General features: G+C 45.5%; 1 protein-coding gene across 1 annotated transcript in view; it reads right to left on the bottom strand.

The window, feature by feature from the left end:
- Positions 1-9,331, bottom strand: part of LOC147113213 (tau-tubulin kinase 1-like) — a 110,907-nt gene extending 101,576 nt beyond the window's left edge. Inside the window, exon 1 of the mRNA XM_085998258.1 lies at positions 9,164-9,331. The gene's annotated coding sequence lies outside the window, so the exon portion shown is untranslated. The remainder of the gene's footprint in view (positions 1-9,163) is intronic.
- Positions 9,332-16,816: the final 7,485 nt, after the last annotated feature.

Genomic DNA, 16,816 nt, shown 5'->3' with positions numbered 1-16,816 from the left:
CAATATATAGATTCACAATTCATGGGCCTCAATATATAGACTCACAATTCATGTGCCTCAATATATAGATTCACAATTCATGGACCACAATATATAGATTCACAATTCATGTGCCTCAATATATAGATTTACAATTCATGTGCCTCAATATATAGATTTACAATTCATGTGCCTCAATATATAGATTCACAATTCATGGACCACAATATATAGACTCACAATTCATGGGCCTCAATATATAGACTCACAATTCATGGGCCTCAATATATAGATTTACAATTCATGTGCCTCAATATATAGATTCACAATTCATGGACCTCAATATATAGACTCACAATTCATGTGCCTCAATATATAGACTCACAATTCATGGACCTCAATATATAGACACACAATTCATGGGCCTCAATATATAGACACACAATTCATGGACCACAATATATAGACTCACAATTCATGGGCCTCAATATATAGACACACAATTCATGCACCTCAATATATAGACTCACAATTCATGGACCTCAACATATAGACTCACAATTCATGGGCCTCAACATATAGACTCACAATTCAGGGGCCTCAATATATAGACTCACAATTCATGGGCCTCAATATATAGACTCACAATTCATGGACCTCAACATATAGACTCACAATTCATGGGCCTCAATATATAGACTCACAATTCATGGACCTCAACATATAGACTCACAATTCACGGGCCTCAATATATAGACTCACAATTCATGGACCTCAATATATAGACTCACAATTCATGGACCTCAATATATAGACTCACAATTCATGGACCTCAACATATAGACTCACAATTCATGGGCCTCAATATATAGACTCACAATTCATGGACCTCAACATATAGACTCACAATTCACGGGCCTCAATATATAGACTCACAATTCACGGGCCTCAATATATAGACTCACAATTCATGGACCACAATATATAGACACACAATTCACGGGCCTCAATATATAGACTCACAATTCACGGGCCTCAATATATAGACTCACAATTCACGGGCCTCAATATATAGACTCACAATTCATGGGCCTCAATATATAGACACACAATTCATGGACCTCAACATATAGACTCACAATTCAGGGGCCTCAATATATAGACTCACAATTCATGGGCCTCAATATATAGACTCACAATTCATGGGCCTCAATATATAGACTCACAATTCACGGGCCTCAATATATAGACTCACAATTCATGGGCCTCAATATATAGACACACAATTCATGGGCCTCAATATATAGACTCACAATTCATGGGCCTCAATATATAGATTCACAATTCAGGGGCCTCAATATATAGACTCACAATTCACGGACCTCAATATATAGACTCACAATTCATGGGCCTCAATATATAGACTCACAATTCATTGGCCTCAATATATAGACACACAATTCATGGGCCTCAATATATAGACTCACAATTCATGGGCCTCAATATATAGACTCACAATTCATGGGCCTCAATATATAGACTCACAATTCATGGGCCTCAATATATAGACTCACAATTCACGGACCTCAATATATAGACTCACAATTCAGGGGCCTCAATATATAGACTCACAATTCATGGGCCTCAATATATAGACTCACAATTCACGGACCTCAATATATAGACACACAATTCATGGGCCTCAATATATAGACTCACAATTCATGGGCCTCAATATATAGACTCACAATTCATGGGCCTCAATATATAGACTCACAATTCATTGGCCTCAATATATAGACACACAATTCATGAACCTCAATATATAGACACACAATTCATGGGCCTCAATATATAGACTCACAATTCATGGACCTCAATATATAGACTCACAATTCATGGACCTCAATATATAGACTCACAATTCATGGGCCTCAATATATAGACTCACAATTCATGGACCTCAATATATAGACACACAATTCACGGACCTCAATATATAGACACACAATTCATGGACCTCAATATATAGACACACAATTCATGGACCTCAATATATAGACACACAATTCATGGACCTCAATATATAGACACACAATTCATGGACCTCAATATATAGACACACAATTCATGGACCTCAATATATAGACACACAATTCACGGACCTCAATATATAGACTCACAATTCATGGACCTCAATATATAGACTCACAATTCATGGGCCTCAATATATAGACTCACAATTCATGGGCCTCAATATATAGACTCACAATTCATGGACCACAATATATAGACACACAATTCATGGGCCTCAATATATAGACTCACAATTCATGTGCCTCAATATATAGATTTACAATTCATGTGCCTCAATATATAGATTCACAATTCATGGGCCTCAATATATAGACTCACAATTCATGTGCCTCAATATATAGATTCACAATTCATGGACCACAATATATAGATTCACAATTCATGTGCCTCAATATATAGATTTACAATTCATGTGCCTCAATATATAGATTTACAATTCATGTGCCTCAATATATAGATTCACAATTCATGGACCACAATATATAGACTCACAATTCATGGGCCTCAATATATAGACTCACAATTCATGGGCCTCAATATATAGATTTACAATTCATGTGCCTCAATATATAGATTCACAATTCATGGACCTCAATATATAGACTCACAATTCATGTGCCTCAATATATAGACTCACAATTCATGGACCTCAATATATAGACACACAATTCATGGGCCTCAATATATAGACACACAATTCATGGACCACAATATATAGACTCACAATTCATGGGCCTCAATATATAGACACACAATTCATGGGCCTCAATATATAGACTCACAATTCATGGACCACAATACAGAGACTCACAATTCATGGGCCTTGTTGTGGAAAGAAACCACTCAGAGTCATGGGTAGGCTGTGACACGAGAGAAACTTTAGTCTAAGTGTGCAGGGGAGAGCCTTCAGCGCACCGAAGTCTCTCACATTTACAAGGGCCGTGGCAGTTTATTTATACATAATCAGCCGTTAATTACCGGTTACGTAGGCTTTGGCAGATGCTACCCACCATCTCAACTGTCCTGGACCCAAGGACACTACTTCTGCCTTGCTGCAGTTTTGTTTATCTTATCCGGCCTCCAGTTACCATTATCTTTGATCATTCTTCCTGATTCAAGGTTTCGTGAAGAAACTTTATTTTAACGACTGCTGCTGTTAAATGCTGACACGACACTTTGGTCTGATTTTGGTCAAGCATCCCATCATGCCTTGCAGTTACAGTAGCATTTTAATAGCATGGCTTCTAACGCAACTATTATACACATGAAAAGGTTATCCAAACCTACAGGTTACCCTATCAGGCCTCAATATATAGACTCACAATTCACGGACCTCAATATATAGACTCACAATTCATGGACCTCAATATATAGACTCACAATTCATTGGCCTCAATATATAGACTCACAATTCACGGGCCTCAATATATAGACTCACAATTCATGGGCCTCAATATATAGACACACAATTCACGGGCCTCAATATATAGACTCACAATTCATGGACCTCAATATATAGACTCACAATTCATGGGCCTCAATATATAGACTCACAATTCATTGGCCTCAATATATAGACTCACAATTCATTGGCCTCAATATATAGACTCACAATTCATGGGCCTCAATATATAGACTCACAATTCATGGGCCTCAATATATAGACTCACAATTCATTGGCCTCAATATATAGACACACAATTCATGGGCCTCAATATATAGACTCACAATTCATGGACCTCAATATATAGACTCACAATTCATGGGCCTCAATATATAGACTCACAATTCATTGGCCTCAATATATAGACTCACAATTCATTGGCCTCAATATATAGACTCACAATTCATTGGCCTCAATATATAGACTCACAATTCATGGGCCTCAATATATAGACTCACAATTCATGGGCCTCAATATATAGACTCACAATTCATGGACCTCAATATATAGACTCACAATTCATTGGCCTCAATATATAGACTCACAATTCATGGGCCTCAATATATAGACTCACAATTCACGGGCCTCAATATATAGACTCACAATTCATTGGCCTCAATATATAGACTCACAATTCACGGGCCTCAATATATAGACTCACAATTCACGGGCCTCAATATATAGACTCACAATTCACGGGCCTCAATATATAGACTCACAATTCATGGGCCTCAATATATAGACTCACAATTCATGAACCTCAATATATAGACTCACAATTCACGGACCTCAATATATAGACTCACAATTCACGGGCCTCAATATATAGACTCACAATTCATGGACCTCAATATATAGACTCACAATTCATGGGCCTCAATATATAGACTCACAATTCATTGGCCTCAATATATAGACTCACAATTCACGGGCCTCAATATATAGACTCACAATTCATGGGCCTCAATATATAGACACACAATTCACGGGCCTCAATATATAGACTCACAATTCACGGGCCTCAATATATAGACTCACAATTCATGGGCCTCAATATATAGACACACAATTCATGGGCCTCAATATATAGACTCACAATTCATGGGCCTCAATATATAGACTCACAATTCACGGGCCTCAATATATAGACTCACAATTCATGGGCCTCAATATATAGACACACAATTCACGGGCCTCAATATATAGACTCACAATTCATGGACCTCAATATATAGACTCACAATTCATTGGCCTCAATATATAGACTCACAATTCATTGGCCTCAATATATAGACTCACAATTCATGGACCTCAATATATAGACTCACAATTCACGGACCTCAATATATAGACTCACAATTCATGGGCCTCAATATATAGACACACAATTCACGGACCTCAATATATAGACTCACAATTCATTGGCCTCAATATATAGACTCACAATTCATGGGCCTCAATATATAGACACACAATTCACGGACCTCAATATATAGACTCACAATTCATGAACCTCAATATATAGACTCACAATTCATTGGCCTCAATATTTTGACTCACAATTCATGGACCTCAATATATAGACTCACAATTCATGGACCTCAATATATAGACTCACAATTCATTGGCCTCAATATATAGACTCACAATTCATGCACCTCAATATATAGACTCACAATTCATGCACCTCAATATATAGACTCACAATTCATGAACCTCAATATATAGACTCACAATTCATGGGCCTCAATATATAGACTCACAATTCATGCACCTCAATATATAGACTCACAATTCATGAACCTCAATATATAGACTCACAATTCACGGGCCTCAATATATAGACTCACAATTCATGAACCTCAATATATAGACTCACAATTCATGAACCTCAATATATAGACACACAATTCATGGGCCTCAATATATAGACTCACAATTCATGGGCCTCAATATATAGACTCACAATTCATGGGCCTCAATATATAGACACACAATTCATGTGCCTCAATATATAGACACACAATTCATGTGCCTTAATATATAGACTCACAATTCATGGGCCTCAATATATAGACTCACAATTCATGCACCTCAATATATAGACTCACAATTCATGTGCCTCAATATATAGACACACAATTCATGTGCCTTAATATATAGACTCACAATTCATGGGCCTCAATATATAGACTCACAATTCATGAACCTCAATATATAGACACACAATTCATGGGCCTCAATATATAGACTCACAATTCATGGGCCTCAATATATAGACTCACAATTCATGGGCCTCAATATATAGACTCACAATTCATGGACCTCAATATATAGACTCACAATTCATTGGCCTCAATATATAGACACACAATTCACGGGCCTCAATATATAGACTCACAATTCACGGGCCTCAATATATAGACTCACAATTCATGGACCTCAATATATAGACACACAATTCATGGGCCTCAATATATAGACACACAATTCATGGGCCTCAATATATAGACTCACAATTCATGGACCTCAATATATAGACACACAATTCATGGGCCTCAATATATAGACTCACAATTCATGGGCCTCAATATATAGACTCACAATTCATGGGCCTCAATATATAGACTCACAATTCACGGGCCTCAATATATAAACACACAATTCATGGGCCTCAATATATAGACTCACAATTCATGGGCCTCAATATATAGACACACAATTCATGGGCCTCAATATATAGACTCACAATTCATGGGCCTCAATATATAGACTCACAATTCATGGGCCTCAATATATAGACTCACAATTCATGGGCCTCAATATATAGACTCACAATTCATGGGCCTCAATATATAGACTCACAATTCATGGGCCTCAATATATAGACTCACAATTCATGGGCCTCAATATATAGACACACAATTCATGGGCCTCAATATATACGACGTTTCGCGACCTCAGGCTGTCCCAAAGTCCTATGAAGTACCTTTGAAGTGTAGTCGCTGTTGTAATGTGGGAAAGACACCAGACAATTTTGCACACAACAAGCTCCCACAAACAGCAATGTGATAATGACCAGATAATCTGTTTTTTTAGTGATGTTGATTGAGGGATAAATCTTGGTCAGGACACCGGGCAAAACTCCTCTGCTGTTCTTCGAAATAGTACCATGGGATCGGTTTCGTCCATCTGAGAGAGCAGACAGGGCCTCTGTTTAATGTCTCATCGGAAAGACAGCACCTCCGACAGTGCAGCACTCCATCAGCACTGCACTGGAGTGTCAGCCTGGATTATTGTGCTCAAGTCTCTGGAGTGGGCCTCAATATATAGACTCACTATTCATGGGTCCCTCAATATATAGACATACAATTCACAAATTTATTTAAGGGAAAGCTACATAAATACATAAGGGAGAAAGGAATAGAAGGATCTGTTGCTGGGGTGAGATGAAGTTGGGTGGGAGGAGGCTGGTGTGCAGCAGTTGGGCCGAATGCGTGATTCTGTGCTGTTAATAGGGTGCAATACCATGTAATACACACATTCAGACACAGGGGAACCGGAGCTAGCTGCACCAAGGCACAGGTACCTGGTGTGTTACCTTAGGCTGCATAACCCCTCCGACACCCTCAGTGTCCTCTAATCCTGTGACCTCCACACAATAATAAAAGGAACATAACTTTAAGGAGAAGGCTCGACACATGGGGACCCGCGCCCTGGGGTACTGCAGTGTCCACCCCCGAGACACATGGGGACCCGCGCCCCGCACGCCCTGGGGTACTGCAGTGTCCACCCCCGAGACACATGGGGACCCGCGCCCCGCACGCCCTGGGGTACTGCAGTGTCCACCCCCGAGACACATGGGGACCCGCGCCCCGCACGCCCTGGGGTACTGCAGTGTCCACCCCCGAGACACATGGGGACCCGCGCCCTGGGGTACTGCAGTGTCCACCCCCGAGACACATGGGGACCCGCACCCTGCGCGACTGCAGTGTCCACCCCCGAGACACATGGGGACCCGCGCCCTGCGCGCCCTGGGGTACTGCAGTGTCCACCCCCGAGACACATGGGGACCCGCGCCCTGGGGTACTGCAGTGTCCACCCCCGAGACACATGGGGACCCGCGCCCTGGGGTACTGCAGTGTCCGCCCCCGAGACACATGGGGACCCGCGCCCTGCGCGCCCTGGGGTACTGCAGTGTCCACCCCCGAGACACATGGGGACCCGCGCCCTGCGCGCCCTGGGGTACTGCAGTGTCCACCCCCGAGACACATGGGGACCCACGCCCTGCACGCCCTGGGGTACTGCAGTGTCCACCCCCGAGACAGGCAGCACCAGCCAGGGCTGGAGCAGACACACGCCAGGTGGCCCAGTACGGAGCAGGGGTCCAGGGGGGCACGGAGTAGGTGGTGTGAAAGCGGTTTCGAGGTTGAAACGCTGAAGCCTGCACCGTGCCCCCCGCTCAGCTTCCGTGCCCCCCGCTCAGGGTCCGTGCCCCCCGCTCAGGGTCCGTGCCCCCCACACTGTGCCCCACGCTCAGGGTCCGTGCCCCCCGCACTGTGCCCACCGCTCAGGGTCCGTGCCCCCCGCACTGTGCCCACCGCTCAGGGTCCGTGCCCCCCGCACTGTGCCCACCGCTCAGGGTCCGTGCCCCCCGCTCAGGGTCTGTGCCCCCACACTGTGCCCACCGCTCAGGGTCCGTGCCCCCCGCTCAGGGTCTGTGCCCCCACACTGTGCCCACCACTCAGGGTCTGTGCCCCGACACTGTGCCCACCGCTCAGGGTCCGTGCCCCCCGCTCAGGGTCTGTGCCCACCGCTCAGGGTCCGTGCCCACCGCTCAGGGTCTGTGCCCCCACACTGTGCCCACCGCTCAGGGTCCATGCCCACCGCTCAGGGTCCGTGCCCCCCGCACTGTGCCCACCGCTCAGGGTCTGTGCCCCCCGCACTGTGCCCACCGCTCAGGGTCCGTGCCCCCCGCTCAGCGTCTGTGCCCCCACTGTGCCCACCGCTCAGGGTCCGTGCCCCCCGCTCAGGGTCTGTGCCCCCACAGTGCCCACCACTCAGGGTTCGTGCCCCCCGCTCAGGGTCTGTGCCCCCACACTGTGCCCACCGCTCAGGGTCCGTGCCCACCGCTCAGGGTCCATGCCCCCTGCTCAGGGTCTGTGCCCCCACACTGTGCCCACCGCTCAGGGTCCGTGCCCCCCGCTCAGGGTCTGTGCCCCCACACTGTGCCCACCGCTCAGGGTCCGTGCCCACCGCTCAGGGTCTGTGCCCCCACACTGTGCCCACCGCTCAGGGTCCGTGCCCCCCGCTCAGGGTCTGTGCCCCCACACTGTGCCCACCACTCAGGGTCTGTGCCCCGACACTGTGCCCACCGCTCAGGGTCCGTGCCCCCCACTCAGGGTCTGTGCCCCCCGCACTGTGCCCACCGCTCAGGGTCTGTGCCCCCACACTGTACCCACCGCTCAGGGTCCGTGCCCACCACTCAGGGTCTGTGCCCCCACACTGTGCCCACCGCTCAGGATCCGTGCCCCCCCACTCAGGGTCTGTGCCCCCACACACTGTCCCTGCCTCCTCTCCTCCCGCTCCATCCCCCTCTCTCAGCCCCTCCCTCCATGACCCTGCCCGGCCCCCAGCACTCACCGCAGCGGCCTGAGCTGGGTGAGCCAGGCTGTGTGCTGTGGGCTGGGCCCTGGCTCTGCCCTGACTGGCCCGGCCTGGCCTGGCCGGCGCTCGCTGTGTGTGAGCCGGGCTCTCGCCGCCTGCCTCAGCCGCCCACACTCACCGGCGCCTTTTCACCGCACTGCAGACCGGCTGCGGCTCCCCGCCCGGCCGACAGGGGGAGCTAAGGCCCGGCGCCAGTCCCGCCCCTCAGCACCGGCCCCGCCCCCCCCTCAGCTAGCCCCGCCCCCGGCGCCAGCCCCGCTCCCTCAGCAAAGGCCCCGCCCCCGGCGCCAGCCACGCTCCCCGACGCCAGCCCCGCCCCCTCAGCAAAGGCCCCGCCCCCGGCGCCAGCCACGCCCACCATTCCACGCCGCTGGCCCCGCCCCACCTTCACTCATTGGCCGAGCAGCCGGCCGCTGATTGGCTGTCGCTGACGTCAGTCACGCCGCTCCGCCTGCTGGTGGGGTGCGAGCCGCTCAGGGCAATGCGCGAGCGCGGCGCACGCAGATGCCGCCGGGAGCTGTAGTTTAAGCCTCCGCTCCGCCAATGGGCGCCGAGAGCGCGGGGACTGCAACTCCCAGCGAGACCAGCGGCGGCAGAGGGCAGAGGGCAGGCGGAGCCCGAGCGCCAGAGCCAGCCCCTCGCCCCCCCACACAATACAATACAATACAATAATACAAATCGCTTTATTGGCACACACAGACCTCAGTTATCATGGGTGACTTTAATCTACATATAGATTGGGCTAACCAAATTAGTAACAATACTGTGGAGGAGGAATTCCTGGAGTGTTTACGGGATGGTTTCCTGGACCAATATGTCGAGGAACCAACCAGAGATCAGGCCATCTTAGACTGGGTATTATGTAACGAGAAAGGATTAATTAGCAATCTTGTTGTGCGAGGCCCCTTGGGTCGGAGCGATCATAATATGATCCAATACTTCATTAAGATGGAGAATGAAGTAGTTGACTCAGAGACTAGGGTCCTCAATTTAAATAAAGGAAACCACGATGGTCTGAGGAGCGAGTTGGGTAGGATTGATTGGGGAATGTCACTCAAAGGGTTGACAGTGGATAGGCAATGGCAAACATTCAAAGACCGAATGGATGAACGACAGAATTTGTTCATCCCAGTGTAATACCCACTGGAAATGTTATGTACGCTAAGTATGGTTATCAATCTTTAACTTAGACACTGTATTATCATTGTTATAAATCCCTGGGTTAAAGTTGCCCATGTGAAGGTACGGCAAGAACTTTTAAGGACACAATGTGACCAAGAGCATACTTTCCATAATTCTGCACCAGTATCAACTGTTGCAGACAGTGAAGCTGCGCAGTCTCCAGGCAGAAACCCCAGGAGGAAGGGGTGGAGTCGGGTTTTTCGAGCGGGAAAAGCTGCAGAGAGTGGCTGGAAGAGAAGAGGGCAGGAGCTCTGAAAAGAGGGCTCAGGAGGCAAATGGCTGCCGCATCACGTCCCGGGCTTCCAAAATCGGCCGCCGCCCTTTGTATTAGTAGCACTGCATCCTGAACTGGCTGGCTGCAAGTCACCAGTACCGGGGGATCGTCGTCTGAACCCAGATCTGCAAGGCAGAGGTCTGGGGAGAGCTGCTTGCCTCGTGCTGATGGGGAGCTACTTGGAAAAGCTGCAGAGAGAGAGAGAGAGAGAGAGAGTCACCAACTCCAGCTGCTGCTGTGTGCTCTGCATCCAGAACTCAAAATGGGATTCAGTGATCGTGAAGAGAATTCAACTAAGGGGTTCGGAGTCGTAAGTCTTGCAGACATTATACATACCATGAGCTCCAACGTAAGCGCGCCAACGAAAGAGTGCACTCGAATTTGGACACAGGGACAGATTCTCCTTTGAATCCATGTAAATGGAGAATGTATGTTTATTATGTCTAGATTCATTCTAATGCATGCAAATGTCTAATTTAGGTCATTGACCTGTAATCTTCTTATACTGTCTGATGTTAAAACTATAAAGTAAGATAATTAGAATTAAGCCATTGTAGTAATGTGATTATTCTTGTTTTATAAGAAGCATTGTAATTGGTTGCCTGTTTTCCTGCCTTGAGATATATGCTGTAAACTTATTGGTTAGTTGATTCCATGTGACCTGTGGTGGCCATCTTAAATTCAGTTTTCTACAGTGGTTGAGACTGGGTGCTCAACATGTACTTGCTGGTTTTTTAAGGTTAATAAAGCCTAGCTTTTGAAAGGCAATCTACTCTTTATTTCAATTTATTAACCTTTTGCTATAATGGAATGATATCTTCGACCGGATTTAATGCTGACCCTAATTCTGCAGGAGTGGATGATCAATGGAAACATTGGTATCGTACATTTAAAAACTTTTTGGGTGTGTTGGATCAGCAATCTCTAAATAAGTTGGATATACTAATCAACTACATTGCTCCGGATGTGTATAAGTATATTTTGGACTGTGAAACTTATGAATTGGCTATTGCTACGTTGGAAATTTTTTTGTTAAACCCAAAAATGAGGTATTTGCACGTCACCTTTTATCTGCCCGTAGGCAGCAGGCGGGAGAATCCTTGGATGCTTATTTACAAGCACTCCGGCGCCCTGGTGCTAACTGTAATTATAAGGCCGTGTCTGCAGAAGAACATAGGGAAGAGTCGGTACGGGATGCATTTATTAATGGATTACTGTCTAGATCAATTCGTCAGCAGTTATTAGAAAATAAGATCTTGGATCTTCAGAGTGCTTTTGAGCAAGCCTCTACATTGGATTTGGCTCCGAGAAGTTCGGATTCTTATGCTCTTCTTGATCGGCCTGCGACCGTGGTTTCGGCAGTTCCGGATGAAAGGGAGTTACGTGGATTTAATAGGAGTGGTTTATCAGATTCTGAAACAGTTTGCTTAAGATAAAAAATCACGGGATTGGGGGTAATATTCTGGCATGGATAGAGGATTGGCTATCTAACAGAAGGCAGAGAGTTGGGATAAATGGTTCATTCTCAGACTGGCAATCAGTAACCAGTGGTGTTCCGCAGGGGTCAGTGCTGGGTCCCCAACTCTTTACAATCTATATTAACGATTTGGAGGAGGGGACCGAATGTAACATATCAAAGTTTGCAGATGATACTAAGATGGGAGGGAAAGTAGTGAGAGAGGAGGACATAAACAACCTGCAAGGGGACATAGACAGGCTAAGTAAGTGGGCAGAGACTTGGCAGATGGAATACAATACTGGAAAGTGTGAGGTTATGCACTTTGGCAGGAAAAATCGTAGAGCAAGTTATTATCTTAATGGCAAGAAACTGGAAAGTACTGAAGTACAAAGGGATCTGGGGGTCCTGGTGCACGAAACTCAAAAGGTTAGTATGCAGGTGCAGCAAGTGATTAAGAAGGCCAATGGAATGCTGGCTTTCATTGCTAGGGGGATAGAATATAAAAATAGGGAGGTATTGCTTCAGTTGTACAAGGTATTGGTGAGACCGCACCTGGAATACTGCATACAGTTTTGGTATCCATACTTAAGAAAAGACATACTTGCTCTCGAGTCAGTACAAAGAAGGTTCACTCGGTTAATCCCGGGGATGAGGGGATGGACATATGAGGAGAGGTTGAGTAGATTGGGACTCTACTCATTGGAGTTCAGAAGAATGAGAGGCGATCTTATTGAAACATATAAGATTGTGAAGGGGTTGGATCGGGTGGATGCGGGGAGGATGTTCCAGATGATGGGTGAAACTAGAACTAGGGGGCATAGTCTTAGAATAAGGGGCTGCTCTTTCAAAACTGAGATGAGGAGGAACTACTTCACTCAGAGGGTGGTAGGTCCATGGAATATGCTGCCCCAAAAAGCTGTCGAAGCTACATCATTACATAAATTTAAAACAGAAATAGACAGTTTCCTAGAAGAAAAGGGAATTAAGGGTTACGGGGAGCGGGCAGGAATTTGGACATGAGTCTAGGTTCGGATCGGACATGGCCCTGTGGGTAGCGGAGCGGGCCCAGGGGCCGTGTAGCCTGATCCTGCTCCTATTTCGTGTGTCTAATTCTGTTAGATTCAGGAGATGGTTCTGTGATAGTGGATTGGCGGTTAGGATCAGATCAGCCATGATCTTATTGAATGGCGGAGCAGGCTCGAGGGGCCGATTGGCCTACTCCTGCTCCTATTTCTTATGTTTTTATGTTCTTATGAAACAGTTTCTACTTCGGCAGCTGTTGCCTCTAGGATTCAGAAGTGTTATTTTTGCGGGAACGCCCGGCACCCCCGTCTGAAATGCCCTGCCCGGGAGGCTGTGTGTAGCAAATGCGGCAAGGGAGGTCATTACGCACGTGTTTGCAAATCGGTTGCCTCCTCTGCGACCATTCAGCCTTTAGATAGGGCGTTTATTGCATCAGTTTCTGCCGCCTTTTCCCATGGCCTAAACAAAGCTATAGTTATGGCCCAAGTTAATGGGTTAGAAGTGAAGGCCCTTATAGATACGGGCAGCACTGAGAGCTTTATAAGTCTTCAGTTTGTGAGGGAGAAGCGTTTGAAAATTTCGCCTGTTTCCTATCAGGTGTGTATGGCTCAGACGACTCTCACCTCACAAGTAGCTGGTTGTTGCCTTGTGAAATTAATTCTCCTAGGTAATACGTATACTGATATACACCTATCCGTTCTGCCTAATCTCTGTACGGACATTTTGATTGGTCATGATGTGCTTCAATTACATGAGTCCCTCAGTCTTTCTTTCGGAGGAACCAAGCCACCTTTGTCTATTTGTGGATTAACTTCTTTATTCATTTCTCCATTATCACTTTTTTCCAATTTGATGCCGGACTGTAAGCCAATTGCTACCAAGTGAAGAAGGTATAGCAGTCAGGATAAAGAATTTATTAATTCTGAAGTTCAACGTCTTTTATCGGAAGGAATCATTGAACCTAGTTTTTTGCCCTGGCGGGCACAGGTAGTTGTCACCACTAATGAGAGACATAAGAAGTGAATGGTGATAGACTACTCTCAAACTATTAACAGGTATACTCAATTAGATGCGTACCCCCTGCCTAAGATTGATGAGCTTCTCAATAAAGTATCTCAATATAAGGTTTTTAGCACTATTGACCTAAAGAGTGCTTATCATCAGATTCCTATCGCTAAGAGGGACAAACCACATACGGCCTTTGAAGCTGGCGGAAAGCTGTACCAGTTTTGCCGAGTACCATTCGGTGTTACTAACGGTGTCGCCTGTTTTTAACGGGCAATGGATGCTTTTATAAGTGATAACTCTCTCTCTGACACCTTCTCATATTTAGTTGACATCACGGTGTGTGGCAAATCAAGGGTGGAGCACGATTTTAATCTAGAAAGATTCCTTCAAGTTGCGGAAAAAGTTGGCTTAACTTTCAATAAAGAGAAGTGTATCTTTTCGACCACCGAGGTAAATTTACTGGGGTATATTATCTCGGGAAACAAGATTAAACCAGATCCAGAACGGCTGCGACCACTGATTGATTTACCTTGCCCTACTAATTCTAAGGCCTTGCAATGAGTTGTTGGACTGTTTTCTTATTATTCTAATTGGATTGCAAACTTCTCGCAGAAGATCCGGCCCCTTATTCGGGTTACGACATATCCTCTATCATGGGAGGCCAGGACGTGTTTTGATAATCTTAAAAAGGATATCCTTGGAGCAGTTGTGCATTCTATTGATGAGCAGGTTCCCTTTGTGATTGAGATGGACACTTCCGATTTTGCAATTGGGGCTACCCTGAACCAAAATGGAAGACCTGTGGCCTTTTTCTCACGTACTCTGAGCAATAGTGAGCAGAGACATTCACCAATAGAGAAAGAGGCGTACGCAATAGTAGAAGCACTGCGTAAATGGAGACATTATTTATCTGGGCGACATTTTACGTTAGTAACTGACCAAAAATCTGTGTCCTTCATGTTTGATGTCAAACATTTCGGAAAGATTAAGAATGATAAAATAATGAGGTGGAGGATCGAGTTGGCATGCTATCATTTTGATATAGTCTATCGTCCGGGGAAGGATAATGTTGCCGCTGATGTGCTGTCGAGGGCTTATTGTTCTGTGCTTCACGGAGATACGCTTATTAACCTTCATAATGCTTTGTGCCATCCTGGTGTTACGAGGATGATGCACTTCGTACGCAGTAAGAATTTGCCCTTTTCAGTTGAAGACGTCAAGCGGATGACTTCGTCATGCTCTGTCTGCGCCCGGTGTAAACCGAATTTCTTTAAGCCTCAACGAGCTCATCTTATAAAGGCTACTTCTCCCTTTGAACGTCTGAGCGTTGATTTTAAGGGGCCTCTTCCTTCAACGACTCAGAATCGATATATATTTACTGTTGTGGATGAGTTTTCAAGGTTCCCTTTTGCTTTTCCTTGTGCAGATGTATCAGCTGCTACAGTTATTAAATGCCTGACTCAACTTTTTGTCATCTTTGGGATGCCTGCGTATATCCATTCGGATCAGGGAAGTTCTTTTATGTCTTCCCAGTTGAAGGAATACCTCCAGAGTCGGGGAATTTCTACTAGCAGAACTACCCCGTATAATCCCCAGGGTAATGGACAGTGCGAACGATACAATGGGGTGATCTGGAAGGCAGTTATGTTGGCTTTGACATCCCGGAACCTTAAGAATACACAGTGGGAAATGGTACTGCCTGATGCCCTGCATTCCATTAGATCATTGCTTTCAACGGCTACTAATGTGACCCCCCATGAAAGGCTCTTCAACTATCCGCAGAGATCCTCTACGGGATATTTGGTACCTTCATGGCTTACTATGCAGGGACCTGTGCTGCTCCGACGCCATGTTAGACTGTCAAAGTATGATCCTTTAGTGGAGGAGGTGGAGCTATTGGAGGCAAATTCCCAATATGCTCATATTCGATTCCAAGATGGGAAAGAAAGTACAGTTTCAGTTAAAGACTTAGCTCCTTGTGGTGGCCAGCCTTCTCCTGAGGACATTAACAATAGTCATAATTCAGATAATGTTGATGTCGTCACAGATACTACGAACATTTCCAATCCTATTGCAGACACTTACAATTCTCTTAGTCTGCCCCCGATGGATGTTCATGACCCTCCCAGTCTACCTTCTAATGGGACTTCCAATCCGGAAACTGTTGATAATCGGGATATTGATAGCCTCCCTGCAGAAGATATTTCTGTGTCTCCTGGTGTGGGAGGGCAAGGAACTCCACCAAGGCTAAGAAGGTCGACATGAACAAGATATCCGGTCGACCGATTAAAAATGGACTTTTAAAATAATTAATAATTTAATAGTAAAATTTTAAAATTGTTGAAGGCATTATACATATATTGCTCTAGTCATAAATAACTAATTGTAAACTGTAAAGGCTACCTAGGTTGAAGTATATTTTAAAAGGAGGGGTGAATGTAGTGATTATTCTTGTTTTATAAGAAGCATTGTAATTGGTTGCCTGTTTTCCTGCCTTGAGATATATGCTGTAAACTTATTGGTTAGTTGATTCCATGTGACCTGTGGTGGCCATCTTAAATTCAGTTTTCTACAGTTTGGTTGAGAGTGGGTGCTCAACATGTATTTGCTGGTTTTTTAAGGTTAATAAAGCCTAGCTTTTGAAAGGCAATCTACTCTTTATTTCAAGTAGTGATCTCCTTAC

Source organism: Somniosus microcephalus, chromosome 9 (genome assembly GCF_052327205.1).
Source record: "Somniosus microcephalus isolate GS21.2 chromosome 9, FLI_Smic_1.0, whole genome shotgun sequence".
Taxonomy (NCBI): Eukaryota; Metazoa; Chordata; class Chondrichthyes; order Squaliformes; family Somniosidae; genus Somniosus; species Somniosus microcephalus.
This window is presented reverse-complemented; position numbering and strand designations above follow the sequence as displayed.